Raw genomic sequence first — 22375 nt, 5'->3', positions numbered from 1 at the left:
CTGGTCCAGGTGCTTTATTCAATGGCAATGCCATTTTTTTGCTTCCACCACCACCACCTCCTCTCTAATAGCCTCATCTAGCTCTTCCTGCTCCAGCCTTTATCTTTAGCAGAGAGATATCAGACAAATATCGTATCTCCCGAAAGTCTGGGTAATTTGGCGCATGTAGTGATTTGTAAAAATTGTGCACAATTCTCAGATTCGGTTATCGATCCATCTGGTTGCGACATCGGCTAGATCATCTTGGCTGCCTCTGATCCCTTCAACTGTGAAGCAAATAGCTTATCTGCTTTGTTGGCGCGCACATAATATCTCTGTTTAGTCATCAGCAGGGATCTATCTGCCCTACGAGTCCGCAACATATCCAACTGGCTATACAATTGGTTTAATCTTTTGATATAGCCCTCGTTCTGTGATTTACTATAGCCAGTTGGGTATCTCGCAGTTGAGCTTCGAGGTCCCCTTCCATTTTTGCCCCCTGTTTCTCCCACTGAGCTTGCAGTGCAATAAGTTCTCCCCGGATTACGGTCCCATAGCCCTTCAGGCGAGACAGTTTGATTGCTGTTAACAGAGAAATACCCTTCTACCTTGTCTCTTATCACCTCTACCACCACTTCATTCAGCAATTCAACTGGAAACATTCATGCCCACAGCCCAATACGTGGCCCTATATCCGTAACTATTACTATCGGGGGGGGGGAGGCATGATCTGACAGTGATATAGACCCCAGATCTATTTCCCATTAAAATAGCTGATGCCCATGCATAATCGATTCTGGACAGGGACTGGTATGTATGCGAGAAGCATGTGTGCCCCCTTTCATCTCCTCTTTTAGTCCTCCACACATCTAGCAATGTTACATTTTCAAAACATTTCTATAACGCCCGTGTGGGGAGTGCTGTTCCCTTCCCCGTGCCCGCCACTTCCATCTACCGTAGGGTCCCATGCCAAATTAAAGTGACCCGTAAGTATTTCACCTTTTCCAAAGTTCTCCAGCCTAGCTACTGCCTCCTGCAAGAACCGAACCTGCCCTGTGTTAGAATCTTATACCGTTGCCAAGGTAATTTGTCTACATTCCAATTGCACCAATAGAAAGATATCTCCCCTCCATATCCACCATGTGCCGCACTAACGAAGCCCTATATGTATCCCTAAATGCTATCATGACCCCCAAGGTCTTCCCCACTTTATTGGACTGATACATTCGGGAGAACAACCACAATTTTATGATGGGTTTATGTGCCTTCTTAAAATGTGTCTCCTGTAACATGATTATAGAAAAGAAGGGGCTAGGTGCCTTCTTTTTTGTTAAAGAGGGGCTTGACTCAAAAAGGCGTTAATTACAGGGAGAAAGAGAGAGTCATAAGCTACCCCTATTTCACCGTGTTAACTGCGGTAGGTTTTCAAAAGGCAGGAAGCTAGTTTGTAAATGCTAGCTATCGAAAGTCACAAAAAAAGAATATAAAGGAATGGAAAGCAATTTTGGTTTATTCAGACATACATATAGAATATAGAGTTCATAGTAAAGAAAACACAGTTTGAAATGAAAGATCACATGCAAGCTTTGTTTGGCTTGTAACAAAAAAACACACAAAATGGAAATAGTTATAAAAACAAAACTGTTGTTACATCAGTTTGGTAGGTGAGGGTTAGTAACATATATTGTGGATTTCAAATACTACAATCAGATTGGTAGTATGTCATCGTGGTCGACACATTGTTATAGGTGTTTCTGGTTCGGGGGTTATTCAACCTTCACTGAGTGGCTAATGTTCGCAGATGAAGGGTCCGAAATTTCATCAGGACGTTGTTGGGAACGCCTATTGGGAGGGAGGGAGAGGAGAGTATGTCAAGAGGAAAAAGTGTGACCACACGGAGGGATCCGTATGAAAAGAGTGCTGCACTATAGGAAACCTACCTATGTTCTGTCAACGGTTGAACTGAATTCGGGGAGACAAATAGATTGGTCTGGTGTCCGTGGAGGTAATCTACAATAGGAAAAAGGTGGCAATGAATGAAGGATCATACATAATGGATCAAATAACGAGAGTATAGCATACCTTAGTTGATGGTATGCAATCCAAATTAGAAATGTTTTTTGGAAAGTTTTTTTTCTAATTGTTTTTTCACACCGGTACAATTTCCGTGTACTTGGAGGCTTTTTCAGGTTAGAAACATAGCCTATCCCGCTGTGTAGGAAGGAAAGGGATATAGTTTACTGGTTGAAATTGTGTTTTTATCTGGTGCTTAAAACGATTAAGAGAGAAATGTCCTTATTGTTTAAAAAGCAGAACCACGGATGGTTGAGCTAAGTGTTGACCGCATGCAAGGTGTCTATGGTGATTATTAAGGCAGTGAATTACTGCGTGCCTGAGCGGGCTAGAAAGGGTGGTATAGTGTTAAATTACGATTTACGTGGCCATTGTCAATATAAGACCGGAATTTAATGGTGCAGAACCTGAAAATATCCAGTAAAGCGTGAGGAAAAATCACGTCTGTACTGTCTATTGTTGGTTGTGCGTTATTGTGGTAGTAGTTAGGGCTAGGACCTGCCATCCGATTATGTGCTCGCGGTGCGGCGGTGGTTTGGGCTAAAGTGTGCCAAACAAGGGGGTACATTTTGGTTTAAGCGAAATAATCATGGTACGGTTCTGTATTAGCAATAGACAGTCTAGTGATTAACTATAACAAAGTGTTTGACGGGTCATGATGGGCTCGATTTCCTACCTGGAAAAAGGAGCGTGAGGCGGATAAGTGTCTGCCTTGCAAGTCCGGAAACCAAATGATTACTTTTGGGAGCGGCGCGTAGTGTAAATACAATTACGGACGGTGTGGCGCATGTGTAATGGCGGCATTACTGTGGACGCTATGTTTGGAAAAAAGGGGGCGCGCGTGGTCATGGGTTGATTAGCACGCATGTGCGAGGATAAGGACACTAATAGTTGTTAGTGTAGAAAGCGATTGACAGCCGTGATGGCAAACCAGGGTTGACTTCATGTATTGATGTTAGTCTAACTGAATGACATGGACATTCTTTAGGAGCAAAAAACATAGTTATTTCAACAGATTATTCTGGTTGAACATACATTTGAGAGAGTGGTATATGTTACATAAACAGGTTAGATTTCGTCATGCAGAAAAAAGGCAAGAAAAAAATCTTTGTTCAAGGTACATGATTAAAGCATTGCAGTTTGAATGGACAAAAAACACGTTCTTTCATGACTCATAATTTCTCATAATTTGTAGAAAGGGTATTCAGACGGGTGGCAGGAGGTAAGTGGCCTGTTGTTGTCCACCCTCCTAGTCTCCTTATCTCAAAGAAAACCTCCCATTTGGCCAATTTCTGCGCCTAAGGCGTAACTGCACAAAAGAAGAAGACTTCGAATCAACTAGCAGAGAACTTACCACAAGACTTAAAGAAAGAGTCTACCCTAATCACACGATCCGTCAAGCCAGAAAACAAGCAAAAAACAGAAGCAGAGAATCATGCCTTGAACCTGCCCCACGAGAGCCTTGCAAGGACAAAATCACCTGTGTTACCACCTTTTCACCACTCAGCAATCAAATAAAGAAAACCATACTTAAACATTGGAACATTCTCCAAACAGATTCTTTTAAACCTACCAAACCCTGTTTCGCATTCAAATGGAGCAGAAATCTCAAAGATCGTTTGGTAAACACCTATACGGAACCCACCAAGCTAAAAGAACAACTCACCCTGTGGAATCTACCTGCCGTCAAAGGACATTTCAAATGCGGCTCATGCTCAGTTTGTTCTCTGACAAAAAACATGAAATCCATTGATCTAAACGGAAAAAATTGGAATTTTGAGTCCTTCACCAACTGTAAAAGCAAATGGACAGTATACGCTATTCAATGGCTCTGCCATTTGTTATACATCGGCAAATGTAAGCGAGAAGTCAGACAACGCATTTGTGAGCATCGCTCCTGCATCAAAAATGCTGTTCCAGACAAACCAATGGTGGCACACTTCCAAGAGAAACACCACACCCACAATGACATTTTCTGGTTTGTTCTAGAAATAGCCAGAAACCCATTCAGAGGTGGAGATAGAGACCTCTCACTTCGAAAGCTAGAGCAGAAATGGATTTTCCGCCTCGATTCTGTCAAACAGGGCCTTAATATAGCCATTGAATGGAATCTATTCTTTAAGTAAATCCCTATTTCTAGCGCTACATGTCATATGTCTCTTACAATATGCCTTGTGAAGTTTTTCAACAACAGGCCACCCTGAATACCCTTTCTACAAATTATGAGAAATTATGAGTCATGAAAGAACATGTTTTTTGTCCATTCAAACTGCAATGCTTTAATCATGTACCTTGAACAAAGATTTTTTCTTGCCGCCTTTTCTGCATGACAAAATCTAAGCCTGTACCACTCTCTCAAATGTTTGTTCAACCAGAATAATCTGTCGAAATAACTGTTTTTTGCTCCTAAAGAATGTCCATGTCATTCAGTTAGACTACATCATTACATGAAGTCAACCCTGGTTTACCATCACGGCTGTCAATCTCTTTCTACACTAACAACTATTAGTGTCCTTATCCTCGCACATGCGTGCTAATCAACCCATGACGCATGCGCGCCCCCTTTTTTCCAAACATAACGTCCACAGTAATGCCACCATTACGCATGCGCCACACCGGCCGTAATTGTATTTACACTACGCGCCGCTCCCAAAAGTAATCATTTGGTTTCTGGACTCGCAAGACAGACGCTCATCCGCCTCACGCTCCTTTTTCAGGTAAGAAATCGAGCCCGCCATGACCCGTCAATCACTTTGTTATTGTTAATCACTAGGCCGTCTATCGCTAATACAGAACCGTGATTATTGCGCTTAAACCAAAATCTATCCTCTTGTTTGGCACACTTTAGCCCAAACCACCGCCGCACCGCGAGCACATAACTAATCGGATGGCAGGACCTAGCCCTAACTACTACCACAATAACGCACAACCAACAATAGACAGTACAGGCGTGATTTTTCCTCATGCTTTACTGGACATCTTCAGGTTCTGCACCATTAAATTCCGGTCTTATATTGACAATGGCCACGTAAATCGTAATTTAACACTATACCACCCTTTCTAGCCCGCTCAGGCACGCAGTAATTCACTGCCTTAATAATCACCATAGACACCTTGCATGCGGTCAACACTTAGCTCAACCATCCGTGGTTCTGCTTTTTAAACAATAAGGACATTTCTCTCTTAATCGTTTTTAAGCACCAGATAAAAACACAATTTCAACCAGTAAACTATATCCCTTTCCTTCCTACACAGTGGGATAGGCTATGTTTCTAACCTGAAAAAGCCTCCAAGTACACGGAAATTGTACCTGTGTGAAAAAACAATTCGAAAAAAACTTTCCAAAAAATATTTCTAATTTGGATCACATACCATCAACTAAGGTATGCCATACTCTCGTTATTTGATCCATTATGTATGATCCTTCATACCATCCAGGCGCATTCATTGCCACCTTTTTCCTATTTTAGATTACCTCCACGGACACCAGACCAATCTATTTGTCTCCCCGAATTCAGTTCAACCGTTGACAGAACATGGGTAGGTTTCCTATAGTGCAGCACTCTTTTCATACGGATCCCTCCGTGTGGTCACACTTTTTCCTCTTGACATACTCTCCTCTCCCTCCCTCCCAATAGGCGTTCCCAACAACGTCCTGATGAAAGTTCGGACCCTTCATCTGTGAACATTATCCACTCAGTGAAGGTTGAATAACCCCCCGAACCAGAAACGCCTATAACAATGTGTCGACCACGATGACATACTACCAATCTGATTGTAGTATTTGAAATCCACAATATATGTTACTAACCCTCACCTACCAAACTGTGATGTAACAACAGTTTTTTGTTTTTATAACTATTTCCATTTTGTGTGTTTTTTTTTTTGTTACAAGCCAAACAAAGCTTGCATGTGATCTTTCATTTCAAACTGTTTTCTTTACTATGAACTCTATATTATATATGTATGTCTGAATAAACCAAAATTTCTTTCCATTCCTATATATATTCTTTTTTTGTGGCTTTCGATAGCTAGCATTTACAAACTAGCTTCCTGCCTTTTGAAAACCTACCGCAGTTAACACAGTGAAATAGGGGTAGCTTATGACTCTATCTTTCTCCCTGTCCTGTAACATGACGACATCCACCTTTTCCTTTTTTATTAAGACTGCCACCTTTTTTCACTTTACAGGGGAATTTAATCCCCTAACATTATAAGATATAACCTTGAACACAAAGCAGAAATAAATTATTAATTACCATGATTGGATTATTCCCCTGCTTTAGTAGTTGCCATTTTCTTACTTCCTCTGCCCCCTTAGCTCTGCCATCCCCAACCAGCTCCCCCCCCCCACCAACAAACTATCCCAGGACCAGGCCTAAGATCCTATGATACCCTCAGGGAACATCCCCAAAGCTTGGGCCCAGAAAATTACCTGAGGTCACCCCCTCTGGGAAGTATCCTAACACCCCCCCTTAGATTCCAAGACATCATCCACTAGTTTTCCACTCCTGGCAAAGCCCAATATCCAGCCCCAAGTTATTTCCCCACCTCCCTTTCTATTTTCATGCAACTCTTCCCTTCTAAGAGATACCTTCCCCACACCCCTCCGCTTCTCTCCCTTGCCCTCGCCGCAGTGGACCTTTCAGTTTGACCCCTCGAGCACCCCTCTTCCCTTGCACCACACATACCAGTCCCGCTGTTGCATCCCAGGCTGGGAGGAGGGCCTTGTTTGTCTCTCTCCATGCCCCCTCTTTTTCCTCCATGTTCAGCAGTGCCAGACCTTCCGCACATGATGTTATGCGATGTTGTACTCCCTCCAGGGTAAAAAGCAACCCAAATGGAAACGTCCACTTATATGGAATCTGTTTGGTGATTAAAGCGCGTGTCACTTGACCCATATCCCTTCGCTTTTGCAGTGTTACTAGTGCCAAATCTTGATACAGTTGAACCTATGTCCCATTCACTGTGATATTCCCTTCTGTTCTTGCTGCCTGCACAATATTTTCTTTTAATCATTATGAAGTTAAGGCAACCAAAACGTCTCTGGGTCTAGCACCCGCTTCTCTTCTCCTTGGATACAGTCGATTCCAGCTGTACATCCGTCAGTAAATTTCCAAAACATTGCTGATGGTACACTTCAAAACTGGTTCCAATATTGTCTTGCTATCTTTCACTCAGATGTTAGATATCCTTGAGCGGTTCTCCAAGTCCTCTACCTTTAGCTAGGTTATGTGAGACTCTAGCCAGCTGTTTTTATAGTTCACTATTCTGCCGTACCTCATCCGACATCTCAACAAGGCCATGCTCAGTAGCATCCAGTCTTTCGGCCAGCTCTTTTACTTATCCCTTAACTTCCGTCAGAGAGTGTCCATAGATTTTGTAGCTATCGGTCATGCTGTTTGCTTTGTATAACATATGCTCTAACTTCCTCCTAAGCTTAGAATGATTTTGCACCAGACTTCCATTTCTTTTCACATCAGGCTACTCTTTGGAAGCCCCCACACCCACTCATCTGTCCGAAATAGCACAGAGAGCCTTTTTTTAATCCAGAATAGTACCTTGTATTTTTCCCTTTTTAGTTTGTTTTTGTTTTATTAAGGTATTAATATATTGTCTCTGTATTTACTTTTTAGGTAGTGGACCATTTTAATGCAGGATATTTTTCCGATATTTCATAAAATGTCATATTCCAGCAAAGGTATTGGTTCCAGCAAGTAATGCAGATGGGTGCGTTTGCTATGGTAAGTAGTGTGATTTTTATTGGTTTTAAACAGAAAGGTGTCAGTACGTTCCTTCTTTTTTTGTTTTTCTTTTTTCTTTTGACTCTTATGAGCATTCGTTTTAATGATGAAATCCCTTTGGAACCATATTTGTTTCCCTCCATTGGCTCTCCGCTGAGATGCATAAACCACTGGTCCAGAATTCTGTTCATTACTTTCTTTGTCAATATATTTCTTTCTCCATTGAGTTATTTGTTCTGCATCTTCTTAAGAACATTCTGTGCACTACCCCGGATGCTGATCGCCTTTTAAATTCTTTTCATTAAATCATTTTATTATTTTTTCTGGGACAAGCAGAGCCACTGGCTGATAGTAGTTGCACACAGTTTTATTGATGCACCTTTTCATCAGCCTTCTTCTTGACCCTCTTTAACTACCTGGGCACACACAAATGTCAAGTTCATTACAATGGCTTTTAGGTAGCTATAGAAAGGAAAAATATACTGTATAATGATATGTTTTCTACGAGCCCGCCTAAAATGGTCAACAATCATACTCGCTCAAGTTTTTTGTGTAATGAGACAGTGATTCATTTTTCAATCACAGTTGCACCAGATGCTCTTTCTTTTCTTCACACTTTATTTTTGATGCTTTTTCTTTTCTTCACACTTTATTTTTGAGAAGGCAAACTTTAAAGCTGGTATATGTTCTTTGTAATGAATCACAATTTAAATGTTCAGAATATCCTTTTTATCCCATTCCATTAAACAAAATGCTCCCCTCAGTTTGAGCCATTGACTTTATTGATCTTTTCACATGGAATAGTTCAGGTTTGTTGAGTAAAATGGAGCATCATTTCATGGAATAGAGTAGGTGTCGGTAACCTTGACAGGGTGCAGAAAATGTGGAATTTGGAGATGAGTGTTCTCCTGTCGTATTCCCCAACAACGGATAAGAGAAGACCTAATCGGTTCATACGGCACCTATCCACAGTTCTAAGAAAATTCTCTACTTTCAGTAAGAGGTTATAAATTAAGCAAGTGCTGTTTTTAAGGCATGCTATTGTTTTGCTCCATATATTTTCCCCTCAGTAAGCATTGTTCATGGCATGGTAAATCTGAAATTAGATGTTCATGTTGTGTGAATCGACATTTTTTATGTTCATGCCTGGTAATTAAATGTTTTGACCCAGTCTGAAGTGATGTCAAAATTGACCTTTTATCCCCTTACATCCCACTATCTAAAGTCTGTGACCTTTCTAGTGCGTCTGTTGAGGAATTAGTTGGATACCTTTTTAAATAAATAGATTGTTTAAACAGCTTAAGGTCAGATTCGACCTGATCATTGATGGGTTCTTCTTTGGTTCAGTCTACAAGTTTTAAGGTATACATTTATATTTCAGTATAAACCATGGTCTTTCCCTCAGCATCAAACCAGAAAATGATCATAGTCTCAGAAGCAGCTGGTCTGCGGAGCTCTCCTTTACAGCTCAACGGCTGTTTGCATATAAATGAGTTCAGACAGTGTCTCTCTCATTCACTTGGTGTTATAGTTTAATTCTGTGTATGTGGTCCGAGTGTAAGGAAGGCATGGTTTCAAACAGTGAAGACCGACACAAGTGATCACAGTTCAAGGGTGTTTATTGAACTTCAGTGGGTTGGTTGAACGCCTATCTAACCTAAATCTAAGGATGGGAGCAACCTACGACCATCAAATAATAATAATGCAGACCTAGTTGAGTCTCTGTCAAAATAAAAGGATTTATACTAATAAACCAATTGCTAATCGTTCTAAATATAAAAGGGAGTGGGACAAGAATGTATGCAACAAAGAAAAGTGTTCATGAAATAATATGTCAGGAGGTTGAGCCGTTGGCTTCCCTTCCACATGTTTTCAGCAGTGGGCAAGGCGGTACGTTCGAGCTTCGCGCACACTCTGGCTTCTCGGCCACGATTCGAAACATAGACATCGGGGCCTTCTGCCAAAGCCTCTTTTCCAATAACGGTCTCTTACAAACAAATCTCAAAGTTCCATTCCTATTAGGATTTTTCACATGTACAAGTTCTTGCTTCTAATGTTCATCCAGGTCTCCCTCCTTCCGGCCCCCTTTTTATCACAATGTTCACACTTGGTCTCCCTTGTTCGGGCTGAGATCCTGGATCTCTGTCATTTGGGCTCAGATCCTGGATCTCCCTCAGATGCTGGATCACCCTCATTTGGGCTCAGATCCTCTTTATACCAAAATTGAAGACTTTCAAATGTGCAATGGGTTTTGCTTAAACCGTCGCAGGACCACTTCGATTCACTTCATACAATATTCTTATCAATCTTGTACTTTCGTTTCTTTTGGTGGCATACCTTACTGAGACGTTTGATCGACATTCACGGTGCCGGACCATTCTGTTAACAGTATTGCATCTTTCCTTCTCAAGTTCACACGCGTTTAACAATGTTTGTTCTAGCCCTTGTTGTATAATGTTGCTGCCTGCAACCTTGACTACAACACCGACCGGTCTTGCACCATTGATCTCTCTGATGCTTCTTTGTTCTTGGAGACAAGGACGATACCACGGTGGCTGCTGCTCCTCCGCTCCTTGATCAGTTACGCGAGAGGTCCTTCGGGATCTCCGACACACAATGCAGAATTCTTCAGTCTGGTTTCCAGGCCTTCTGCTTTCTGCCTCAAAGTTTTCGTGAAAGTAATGGTTTCTTGCTGAAAAGGTCCGGGGTATTTCCCTTCTTCTTTTCCCATCTTTCTCCCCTCATTCAGCTGCCGACTCGTAACTGCTGTTCCTTCGTTTGCTTTGCCTTGTTCAGTGGGCTCTCGTGCTCTGCCTTTTATCAATGTGGGGAAGTTTAATGGAAGTGATTGTCAGTAATTGCCTGACTTCACCTGACCATAGTAGCGTGACATGTCGGAACTGTGAGAAATTGCCAATATGTGAACTGAGTATTGATGAAAAGGTGGTCGAAGCATAAAGAAGTGATTGAACTACCAGAAGTTGAAAGTCTAAAATTGAACTGTTAAATTGTACCAGTGAGCCAAAGTGTGCAAAACTAATTGTGCCATCCTTTGTTTTTTGAGAGACTATCTAGCCACCGTGTGGTTGAACCTGGGGAAAGAAGTTAGTGCTAAAGCCATTCTGACATTTCCTTTTGAGACACTATTTTCATTTTCGTATTCCCTTAAAACATTTGTTATATTTTAAGGAGGGGAAGGTTAGTATAAGCCTTTTTATTTAGACCAGATTGACTTGGGCGTATTTGTTATTGTTCAATGGTCGCTATTACTCTAATTTTAGAGTTGGTACCCGTTTCGGAACTCTACTGGCCCAATCAAAAGTTTAAATACAGGTTTTTGAAACTTGTCTATTGTCTGTGTCTACTATTGATACCATGCCTTCCTATCAGTACCTTTCCCATGCTCCGCATTGCCAGAGTGCTCCTTGCTCTTTCATGTCTTCTTTCCATTGTTGGAATTATATACTTCTTTAAGTATCAACCAGTACTGAAAAGGCTCAACAGTGGACGATATTCTTGAATAGTGAATATGGGTGATTTTCACACTTCTATTAAGGATCTTGTTTAAATTTCACCAGGAGTCTCTGTTCTTGTTTTTGTAAGTTATTCTCTGTGCTCACTCATGAGACTGTACCCCACTTATTTGTCTTCCACCCAAGCACAGGTTGTTTATTTTTTACATTTGTAAAGCACTCTAAACCCATGGGCATCAAGGCGCTAGTTACAGGACATGTTGCACTTGTGAATAGACAATAACCAGAATGAGAAGGAGGAAGGCGCTAGTAAGGTTTCTTAGGCAAAGAGCCAGGTTTTCAAATTATTGCAGAGGATCAGTAAGAATGTTCATTCTTTGAATTCCAAAGTTTTGCCGTTAAGGACCGGGAAGCTTGAGCCGCTGTCTCTGGCTCATCTGAATCTTGGTGTGGTGAGACAGGGAGCATAAGCAGATCTGGTTGTTCTCAGACTGGGCTTTTGTGAATTTCTGTGAGAGGTAGGTGGGAGCAGATTTTGAGAGGCACCTGTGGGTGATGGACCACATTATAAAGGTGTACGTTATTGAATACAGAGCCAGTGAGCAGCTCTTCTTGCGGCAGAGATGTGATCTCGCCTGGGAACGTTGAGGGCAGCTCGAAGTGCATTGTTCTGGATGACTGAAAACTAACCGTTAGTGCACACCAACCCAAGTATTGAAAGCTTTAGAAATTATTAGCAACTGTTTGGGTGCAGAGGAGGAATAACAACCCTGACACGAGATTGGACACTTTTTGTTGTATTTTGTATCACAATCTATGGACTCTCACGTCCCCCGCACACACAAATGATGTATTCTTCATATATTTTTCCATGGTAATCTCCCATAGCAAATTCAATGCACACAATTCTAATAGGGTATTTATAACATCTTTTTCTGATGGTTGTTAATCTGCTTAGAATCACATGCTGTGCATATAGTCCAACATCTAGTTTTGTATTGCATCTTTCTTTCGAGGATAGAAAGGGGACGTCGACATGGGCGTGACTGTAACACTATCCCTAAGTGACGTGTAGTGTACCCAAAATCCCTCACATGTCGAGGTCCCTCGGATTGTTTTTTTCCCCCCCAAATAGTTGGTCCCCTTATGCTGAGATCGCAAGAGTTGATATTGCTTATTAATTACTTCTTTGTCCCACGACCTATGGTTGACTACTTCGTGGACTCCTATGCCGAAGACATCCACTACTGCTTGGAAAATGGTGCATTGATCGATGTCTGCTGTTATGGGGAGTTCACACCCTGGCAACAGGGGCACACACACACACACACACACACACGACCCAAGGCAAAACGCACAACACCCTCCAAGACCTTCCCAGCGGACACGTCGAATAGGCATCAGGCGCCAACAGGACCGCCGAAAACTTAGTTGTGCCTGCCAAACCGCACTGTACGGTCCCCTCCCTGCAACTGTCTTCTCGGCATGAGACTGGGCTTCGCTCTCCCAAGGGCATCCCCATAAAAAAGCACACAGCTACCAACCCGTCATCCAAGGGCGCGCACGCACCTATGGCCTCGGCGGAGTTGGCAATCGCGACAACGACTTCAGGTGCGTCGAACACAGAATTCAGCCGCTGAAAATATGTGAAAGTCTCGCGGCTATAATTTCAGCAGCGTAACAGGCCAGGAGTACCCCCTCTTGTCGAGAGGAGTACTCTGAAGGCCCCAAGACCCTCTCTAGGGCTTCATCAGGTACATCTCTTCTCCCCCCCTTCTGAACGAACAGCATTTCCCTCGTCCAGACCCCTCTGCTCCATCCCTGTGGATTAGGCAGAGGTTTGAGAAATATATGGATAAGATGTCCCAATTCATAGACTGCTCAGAAAAATACATTACTCCCAAGAGACCAAGGCAGGAGGAGGACTCCTGTCCCATTCCACCAAAGCTGCAGAAGCTCCCAATTCAATCACAAATCCCTCAGGAGGAGGTTTTTGAGTATTCAGAACCAGCGGAAACATATGAGGACCATCCTTTTTGGTCTGGAGACAACTGACCATTGCCCAGACTGGGAACGAGATCAGCCAGCAGATCAAGGGCTTTTGCTCTCATCCCTTCATACCTCAGACCCAGATGTTATTTTGCTAGAAGCGCCTTCTTCATCTCAACAGAGTCAGTCATCGCCAATAGATGAGCAGAGGGTATTTAATGCCATCCTAAAGAGAGCCACAGATTCAGATTGCTGCACAGGAGGCTGTGCAGGACTTCGTTGATGACATTCTCAAAGAAAAACCTCCCGCTAGGCAAGCTATTCCTCTGCTCAACTCCATAAAGAAATGCCTCGCTCCTTCTTTCTCTCCTTCCCTCACAAGGGCTGTGAACCCTCGAGTTGAGAAACTATTTTGCCCCTCTCTTTCTGACCCTATGTATGTTCAAGGACATGCCACACCGACTGTCTGGTGGTTACAACTGCCAGAAAAAGGGCAGGGATGCCCCTGTCCACGGTAAAGGCTACCCCGGATAAGGACTGCAAAAAAGCTATATGCTCTCGGCAAACGCATTACCGCATCTGCGGCCTATTCAACCAGAATTACGAAAAATACGACCCTTCCCGCTAGTTACAGCGACGTACAATGGGGCCTGCTCCAAGAAGGCCTCCAAGAGGTCCTTGAACCCACGCGATCACGCCTGCTGGCGGTCGTATCTGAGGGTAGGCAGGTGACCCATAATATTCTCAAGAATACACTAGATGCTGCTGAAACTGCAGGACGCACTATGGCACAAGGAACTCTCCTCAAGAGACATGCCTGGCTGAAGAATTCATGTTTCAAGCCAGGTACTCTGGCCTCCCTGATAAACCTGTAGAGAAGTCAAACGTATTTGGTAAGGCTATCGATGACGCCTTGGAGACGGCTAAAAAAGAACATGAGATGCTGAAATTGCTCAACCAGATTACAGCCAAACCTTTCCAACAGCGGGGAGGTTCAAACTCTCGTTCCCTTTGAGGTCAGTCCCCCCACGGACAATTATGGCGTTGGAGGCACCCAATGGTCCTCCGGACAAGGTTCATCTGGCAACAGCCAGTATCGGCAAAGGGGACAGCGCAGAGGCATGGTTAAAGGCAGAAACTCCACCCCAAGATGCTTCCCGGCCTCCACATCAAAATGACTCGCCAGTCCGGGTCCCCTCCCATGCCTCCCTGGTCAGGGGACGGTTGTAATCATTCATTCACGCATGGGAGGGGATCACATCAGACCCATGGACAATCAAGACAGTCACCCACAATTATTGCATCAAGTTCCACCGGCCACCTCGATACCATCCACCAAAGGGAGGGGGGATCACATCAGACCCATGGACAATCAAGACAGTCACCCACAATTATTGCATCAAGTTCCACCTGCCTACCCTCATTATTAAAGAGCAGATGCCTATCACCAGCACACCTGCAAATCCTGCTGAAGAGGTGCAGATCCTTCTGGAAAAGGGCACAGTAGAATTTGTCTTCATTCACCATTTAAACAAGGGTATTTATTCAGTGTACTTACTTGTACCCTTAAAGGATCTCACCATGTGCCCTGTGTTAGACCTGCACCCAGCGAAAAATGTCAATCCGCAAACATTCAGAATGACCACATTGCAGGAAGTAATCCCACTGTTGGTGCAGGGGGATTACATGGCAACATTGGATATGAAAGATGCATACTTTCATATTTCCATGCTGCCAGCGCACAGAAAGTACCTACGGTTCAGGATAGAGGACCTGCACCATCAGTTCAAGGTTCTTCCCTTCGGCATTACTTCAGCTCCACGGTTGTTCACGAAGGTACTGCCGGTATTAGCTGCTCACCTGTATAGGCAGTTCTCCCAATCTACCCTTACTTCAACGACTGGCTGAACTGGGATTATCGAGCCAGCCCTTTAAGAAGAGGTAGCAATACTTTGATGTGTTGATGTGTAAATGTTGAAGCCGACCATTGGGTCCCAGGATGACTCCTCTAACTGTATGCAGCGTGTGCCCAGCAGTAAACATTTGACATACAATGCAGTTTACTACATGAAATGCAACGTGTTCTAGCATGTTCAGTATTAACCAGTCCTCTGCAATAGCTGTTGCAAGGCTTTCTCTAGTGACATGCGCAGGGTAGTACAGCTGTTCCAACGCGACCCTTAATAAGGCTACAGGCATCACCGGTTTACCAGTGCTTTCCTGTCGCCACAATGCTTTGGAAGGGGTTAAATAATGCCCTCTTCTGTGTCCACAGATCTTTTTCATCCTGTAGTGCTTCCCCTTGAATTTCTATCAGTTGAGTTCTAGACAGACTATTAAAACTGTCATTCACACTCATCACCACCATTCTTTCATCCACATCAGATGTATCAAAATTCATTATGACTTCTGAACATGCAATTTGTTTGGCTTCCTCATCTGCGGCTTGATTTCCACGTGAGATAAAGTCAGTTCTCTTAGTGTGAGCTGCGCACTTAATGACCGCGATGGCTACTTGGAGCTGTAATCCTCTAATAGGTCTCTCCAATAAGGCAGCATGTTGCACTAAAGTGCAATCCGCTGGGAGGAAGCCCCTCCTTTTCCAGCGTGCTAACCCTGCATGTACTGTCAATGTTACATAGGCAAAGTCAATGTACAACGTTACTTCCTGGTCTGTGTTTTTCTAAAGCGCGACAATCGGTGCCACAAATTCTGCAGCTTGTGCTGAAAAGTGAGACGGTAGTCGTGCACTTATCAATACTTCAAACTCCCCATTGGCCCTGTGCTTTACCACAGCAGCACCTGTATATCTATGTCCATCATTCTGATTGATTCTCGAAGAACCGTCAATAAAATGAATTTCCTCAGCTGCTAAAGCATTTTCTTTCCCCCCTCTGTATCTCATTGTAGAATTCCTCATAGTTCGAGCAATCATGTGCACGTTTATTTTCTGCCAGTGGTTCTGCTACAAACATGGCAGAGTTAACTAGTCTACGTCTGACTATTTTAATCGCTGGATTTGATAAGACCACCTCATAGGCAGAAGCCCTTTGAGACATAAAAGTACCCTTAGGTTTTTCCAGAATTGTAAACAAAGTATGTTCAACAAATATCATCATGGAACACCCACTATGCTGGCAGCTTTCTCAATGGCGAATGCGGCGGCTGTCAAAGATTGTTCCCAAGGAAAGTGACCCCTCATTATTGGGTCCAGAATCCCACTGTAGTATGCTAGAGGCTTGTACCCCAATGTGATTCTGTGATTCTGTGCGTGAGTACTGCTGTCATGACTGTGCCATTCGTGTGCAAAAATACTTCCTCAGCATAATTGGGAATCCATAAGACTGGAGCTGTACAAATTTGCTTTTTTCAACTTGTCAAACTCTTACTCCATTTTCGTAGTCCAGATAATTTTTCCTGAATTGCCTGTGCCTTTTTCAGAGCCTGTAACAAGGGCCTTTTGTTTGAACTATTTTCGAATACCCATGCTCGAACATAATTGCATAGTACCAAAAACCTTTGCATGTGCTTTATTCCAGTGTGGCTTTGCTGTTTTCAAAATAGTCTCAGCCCTTTCAGGTGTAACTTTCTTTCCTTCATGCAAAATGAACTGACCTATGTCTAACACCTCTTCTTGGCAATACTGCTGTTTCTTTGTCCATTTCATATCCTTTCTCTGCTAGAATAATCATTAGCTCAACTGTATCGCGTCTGCACTCTTCCTGTGAGGTGCTGCAGACTAATATGTCATCTACTTATTACAGCACAATACTTTCCAAATCAATATCGCTGAAGTCCAACTGCTGGAATCTATTGAAAATTGATGGAGACTCGCAGTACCCCTGGAGTAATCTCGTGCTTTTTAACTTGGTCTGTCTGAACGTAAATTACATCCGATATTGAGAATCCTTATTCAATGGGATTAAGAAAAATGCATTTTTCAAGTCCATCACAGTGAAATATCGTGCATCAACAGGGATACTACATAAGATAGTCGCTGGATTAAGAACTAGAGGAACTCTGCCTCTACAATCTGATTTAATTGGGCACATGTCCTGAATTAAACGCCACCCGCTGCAATCCACGCAGGATGGAGAGTTCATCATTTAAATACATAAAGTGAGGTTCCTAAAAGGGGATATCGGAGGTGACAAGAAGGGAGAACGAGAACAGTGGGAGGGAGATATCACTCATGTCCACGGGTGGCTAAATCCCTTTCTCCACTTGCAGGAGAATACTTTTGCAGAACAAGCAGACTAGATTAGGCTGGCCAGTCCAGAAGTCATCTCAGCACTACGCATCACGTTGATGGAGACCGCAGCTGTCCGGGTCCGATCGACGCCTCTGTGGGAACCAGGTGAGCGTAACAGCTGCCCATTCACAATTTGCCACCTCACTCAGTTCTACTCACCATTCGCGATTTTGATTTCCAACTCTCAGGATCGTCTCCTCCTCAACCAGCTGCTTCAGCCTTCTGTCTGCTCAGCTTCCTGTAGAAATCGGAAGGGGATTCCGTTGAAACAGAGGGACCCGTCCCACATACTTGAAAGATTCTATAAGCTAGTTTCCGCTATCTATAGGGAACGTCATGTCCTTTCAGCTAAATGGCGGACCCCAAAGCTTACTATGTCAACCGTTCTTAACCTTCCTCTCTCTGCTACCACATGAACCAGGATTATCGACCCACCCCTTTAAGACGAGGTAGCAATACTTTGAGATGGATGGGGATGCAGAAGATACTCCAACATCAATAATCAGGCTAAATTGGCAAAGTTCAACTGTATTAATGTCAATTATCTAAAACCAGGAGTACAACGGATGTCTCACAGCATGATCTCAAACACTCAAACATTTCATAAAAAACATGAATTGTGTAGTAAAAACCTGTCATTGCTGACCTCAATCTACGTGGCAAACTACAAAATCCCATTGAGAAAGTGATTGGGTCTAAGGGAACATCTAGGTATACGTTCCATACTCGTCTAAGAGTGATAGGGTCTCTAACATCAGGTGGGGCAACTAAGCCTTTCCCCCATACTGGTCACTATGAAAGTCATCAAATGCACAACGTCCAGGGGGGCACTAGAGAGCCCGAACAAGATGGCAGCAACTTGAGAGAGCTCCTGCGGGCGGAGACGAACGCAATGGCTCTCAGCTCCATAAAACGCATATAATCGCTTTAAGGAGAGTCTCGTGGAACAGAGCGACAGCAAATACGGGAAGTCTGGAGATGATCGGTGCAGAGGAGGCAGAGAAATAAGCAGCTGAACATCAGACCGCTGCGGCACCATGGCTGGCCCTGCTAGAAAAATGGCACGTTGGACCGGAGGTACCCCTGACCCAGACCGGAGTGGCCAGACGAGACCGGCAGACAACAGCCCCCGGGTCGGAGAGGCGTCACAGAAGGCTGCTCACCAGTGGCGTACGCCCCCGCCAAGCTGCACGTGAGGGCCATATCGTAATACCTGTGCCGGAACACCGAGCCTGCAAGGGGGACCGAAGCTGGCGGCAGGAGAACGCAGGCTGCAGCTCATGCCCACCGTCCATAGGCTGTATCCGGAGAGCAACACAGTCTACGGCACAGCGGGGACAGGGAATCACATGAAGGCCCTAATACAGCCCAAGCCCCGATCAAACTCTAATACCGAGGCGCACAGAGTGGCAGCCCCCTACACTAACATCACCCGCATGCCCACTCCAGGAGCCCGCAAGCAGCCCCGAAAGAATCTCAGCTCTCCAAGCTGGTAAATTCATGCCACCAGCGGGGCCAAACCTCACTTGCACACAACACCCTGGAGGAGAGGACAGAGAAGGGGTACCAGCGGCCAAACGTCAGTGGACACATCCCCTGCACCCACCTCCTATTGGAACCGGCCAAGACTACGCTCATCACCCGGATTGCAGACAGGGTGAGCAGTCGCTCAGTGGCGATGGTGAGGCATGGGGGACCCTCCATTTGCAACCCCTCCACTCCCCTAGCCTCCACAGCATGAACCGGGCAGGAGAAAACAGACAGACACATGGCGGTAACCAAGACCGCGCCGCAACCGTCGGACCTACCTCAACGGCTGGATCACACCCCGAGGGGGTGGGAGGGTCTGATACTGCGACTCCGAAAATCACCAGGAGCGTCGCCCCCACCAGCTCACACCCCACAGGAAACACAATACTGGGGGGCGAAGCACCCGCAAATGTCTACAAAGAGAACTATATAAAAACACCACAGATCCAGCACAGCGGCAATCACTGGCCCCGCTCAACCATTGCACAGGCCACCCCTGGGGGGCCGTCACAACCCCAAAGAATGGGCAAACTATATCGCCTGTAAGCATGACGCACCTGAAGGGGCCAGGATTCAAAGGCAAACAAAAGAACAGGGAAGACCTATAAGGTGAAAGACCGGAGATCTACAAGGGGTGTCTCCCCGGGAACCTCCCAGAACAAGGTGCATACAAACAACCTCTCGCACCCCCGATGCATTGCCAAGATCACCCTCACGAATCGGCTATCCCTAGGAAAAGGCACAGAAAGGGATGCAACAGGCTGCACATAATGCAGAGTCGAAAGATCATGCAGACAAAGATAAGCCAGGAAGCCTCCCAAGGCGCTCGACGTGTAATAAAACCGACATGGAGGTCCAGGCGCAGCTGCAGGCTATCCTGGCCGAAATGAAACTAATCGGCCAAAGGACTCAAACGAATAACATGGTCCAAGAGATCAGAAAAAACCTCCAAGACGTACATAACCAGCTAAACACTCAAGCCGAAAGAACCGACAACGAACCGCGCATAAGCGCGCTGGAAGACAACCAAACTACAGAGGAAACCCGACCTTGATGGGGTCATGCGAGAGGTGCAGCGGCTGGTGGAAAAGATGGAAGACGAGGAAAATCACTCCCGCAGGAACAACCTAAGGGTGGTCGGACTTCCAGAAACCGTAGAAGGCACGGATTTGGAAGACTACATATACCATCTCCTGCAAACGACCTCCGCCTCCCCAAGGAGATCTTTCGATCGTACCATCGAAAGAGTCCAAAGGGTAGCCAATCCCAAAGCCGGCACCTAACGAAACACCTCCGAGCCATCACCATGAGAATCTTGAACTTTCAGCATGAAGCTCTCATCCTAAAGGCCTACAGATCGGCACCCCAATTGCGCAAAAATGGCTTGGACATTAAGATATTCAACCACTACTCAATTGAAGTACCGTAGGAACCACACCAATAACACATGATGGGCCCAAGGCAAGACCTCACAAAGAGAAAATTGAGTGGCCTGACACCAAGGAACCCCTCCAACCAACCATAGGGGCAGAGGGCGGAGCGACAACGGGTAGGCCTTGCATCCCCACACCTACTAAGCTTGCGCTCCATGCCACCCCCCCTCTCCATGCAGGCTTGATATGACATATGGGTAACAATGTTCAGACAACAGCTCTCGCATAACAAGTCCCTATGTGGGTAATTCAACCCAGTATTGGGTGTGTGCTGAATGGTTGGTACACCCAATGTTTTTGTTCAAGGCTAGACAGATGTCATGGTTCAGACCTCATATTTGTTTGGGGAGCATTCCCCCCATAAATTAACCCCTAAGAGACGAGTAAGCAACCCACACCTACTCCAATGGGTGCCAACGGAGATCAAGCAAGCAGCTGACCACAGGGCTAGATCCACAAGACAAACTTCCCCACTGGACAAATGGCTAAAATCGCCTTTTTGACCCTAAACATCCAGGGCCTGGGCCACCCCATCAAACGTAGGCGTATGCTGAAACTAATGATGAAAATGCAGGGTGACATCGTCTTCCTACAAGAGACGCACCTCAATGGGATAGAAGCAGAGAAACTAGCGTGGGGATGGGTAGGGCGGCAGCGCACTCACCACACCACAGGAAATGCGGGGCATCAATCCTGATTCATAAACGGATCCCGCTGCAGATCCAACACACGGTCAGCGATAGAGCATGCGGTTATGTCCTAATCCAGGGCCAAATATCCCAACACCCAATCACGCTACTAACACTGTACGCACCCACCACAGACTCGCCAGCATTTTTCGTCGATGCCTTTTCAGAATGCGCCAAGCATATGGGCAACTTCATGACTATATGGGGAGATTTCAACCTGACCTTAGACCCAGAGGACCATAAATAATGAAATAACTAACATGAAAAAAAGGCTAGCCCTAAACACCCTAATGGCCGAACATCACCTGGTAGACGTTTGGAGGCACTCCCACCCAGACGAACACGACTAAACTCACTACTCCCACCGTCGCGACAGCTACTCCTGTCTGGACTATTGGTTAATGCCCGCTAACGCCGCCCATATGGTCACGCGCTGCGAAGTACAACCGACCACCATCTCGCATCATGCCCCGATCTTACTCTGCCTTACACTCCCAGAAACGCCTCGGAAGCCCCCATCTTGGCACCTAAATCTCAGAATGCTACAATACCCTGGCATAGTGGAACACCTGACGGATGACACAGATAACTTCTGGGCAGACACCCTGACTCCGGAATATACACCCTATAGATGCTGGGACGCTTTCAAGTAATTCATCGGGAGAAGTGCATCTCGCGATGGGTCCACAAAACTAAGGGATGGGGGAGAGGGAGACCACTCTAACGAGGGAGCTTAAGATGCTGGAGGGAAGACACAAAGCGACACGGGATCAAATGTTCCGACCCCAGATAGTGAAAATAAGGAGCGAGATCAAGCAAATGACCACTGACGGAGCACAGAAGGCATACACTAGCTGGGCACAAAACGACTACTTGGAGGGCGACAGACCCCTACGGAAAATGGCACTTGCCCTCAAACAACGCCAAGCCACTCAGCAAATCGCAGCCATCAGGGCTGACGACAAAATGCTGATAGAGGGAGATGACCATATAAACACCAGGTTTGCTTAGTTCTATCGCGAGCTATACACCGACACGGACTCATGCACGCCTCAACAAATGGAAACATTTCTAGAGTCTGGGCCCTTACCCTGTATCACAGCAGATAAAGCAGCAACTCTAGACGCACCCATTACATCTGACGAAATCAATCGAGCAATACAGTCCCTGTCGTTGGGCCCTGACGGAGTTCCGATAGACCTCTACGAATGCC

General features: G+C 45.0%; 1 protein-coding gene across 9 annotated transcripts in view; it reads left to right on the top strand.

Moving 5' to 3' along the window:
* C1GALT1 (core 1 synthase, glycoprotein-N-acetylgalactosamine 3-beta-galactosyltransferase 1) overlaps positions 1–22375 on the top strand; it is a 303461-nt gene that overhangs the window by 15138 nt on the left and 265948 nt on the right. For 5 of the 9 annotated variants that reach the window (XM_069648533.1, XM_069648536.1, XM_069648534.1 and 2 more), the window contains one exon: positions 7689–7796. The exons of the other annotated variants lie outside the window; for them this stretch is intronic. The gene's annotated coding sequence lies outside the window, so the exon portion shown is untranslated. The remainder of the gene's footprint in view (positions 1–7688; positions 7797–22375) is intronic. 9 annotated transcript variants of the gene reach the window in all.

The sequence above is a fragment of the Ambystoma mexicanum genome, chromosome 2q, assembly GCF_040938575.1.
Source record: "Ambystoma mexicanum isolate Mex_15411 chromosome 2q, UKY_AmexF1_1, whole genome shotgun sequence".
NCBI lineage: Eukaryota > Metazoa > Chordata > Amphibia > Caudata > Ambystomatidae > Ambystoma > Ambystoma mexicanum.
This window is presented reverse-complemented; position numbering and strand designations above follow the sequence as displayed.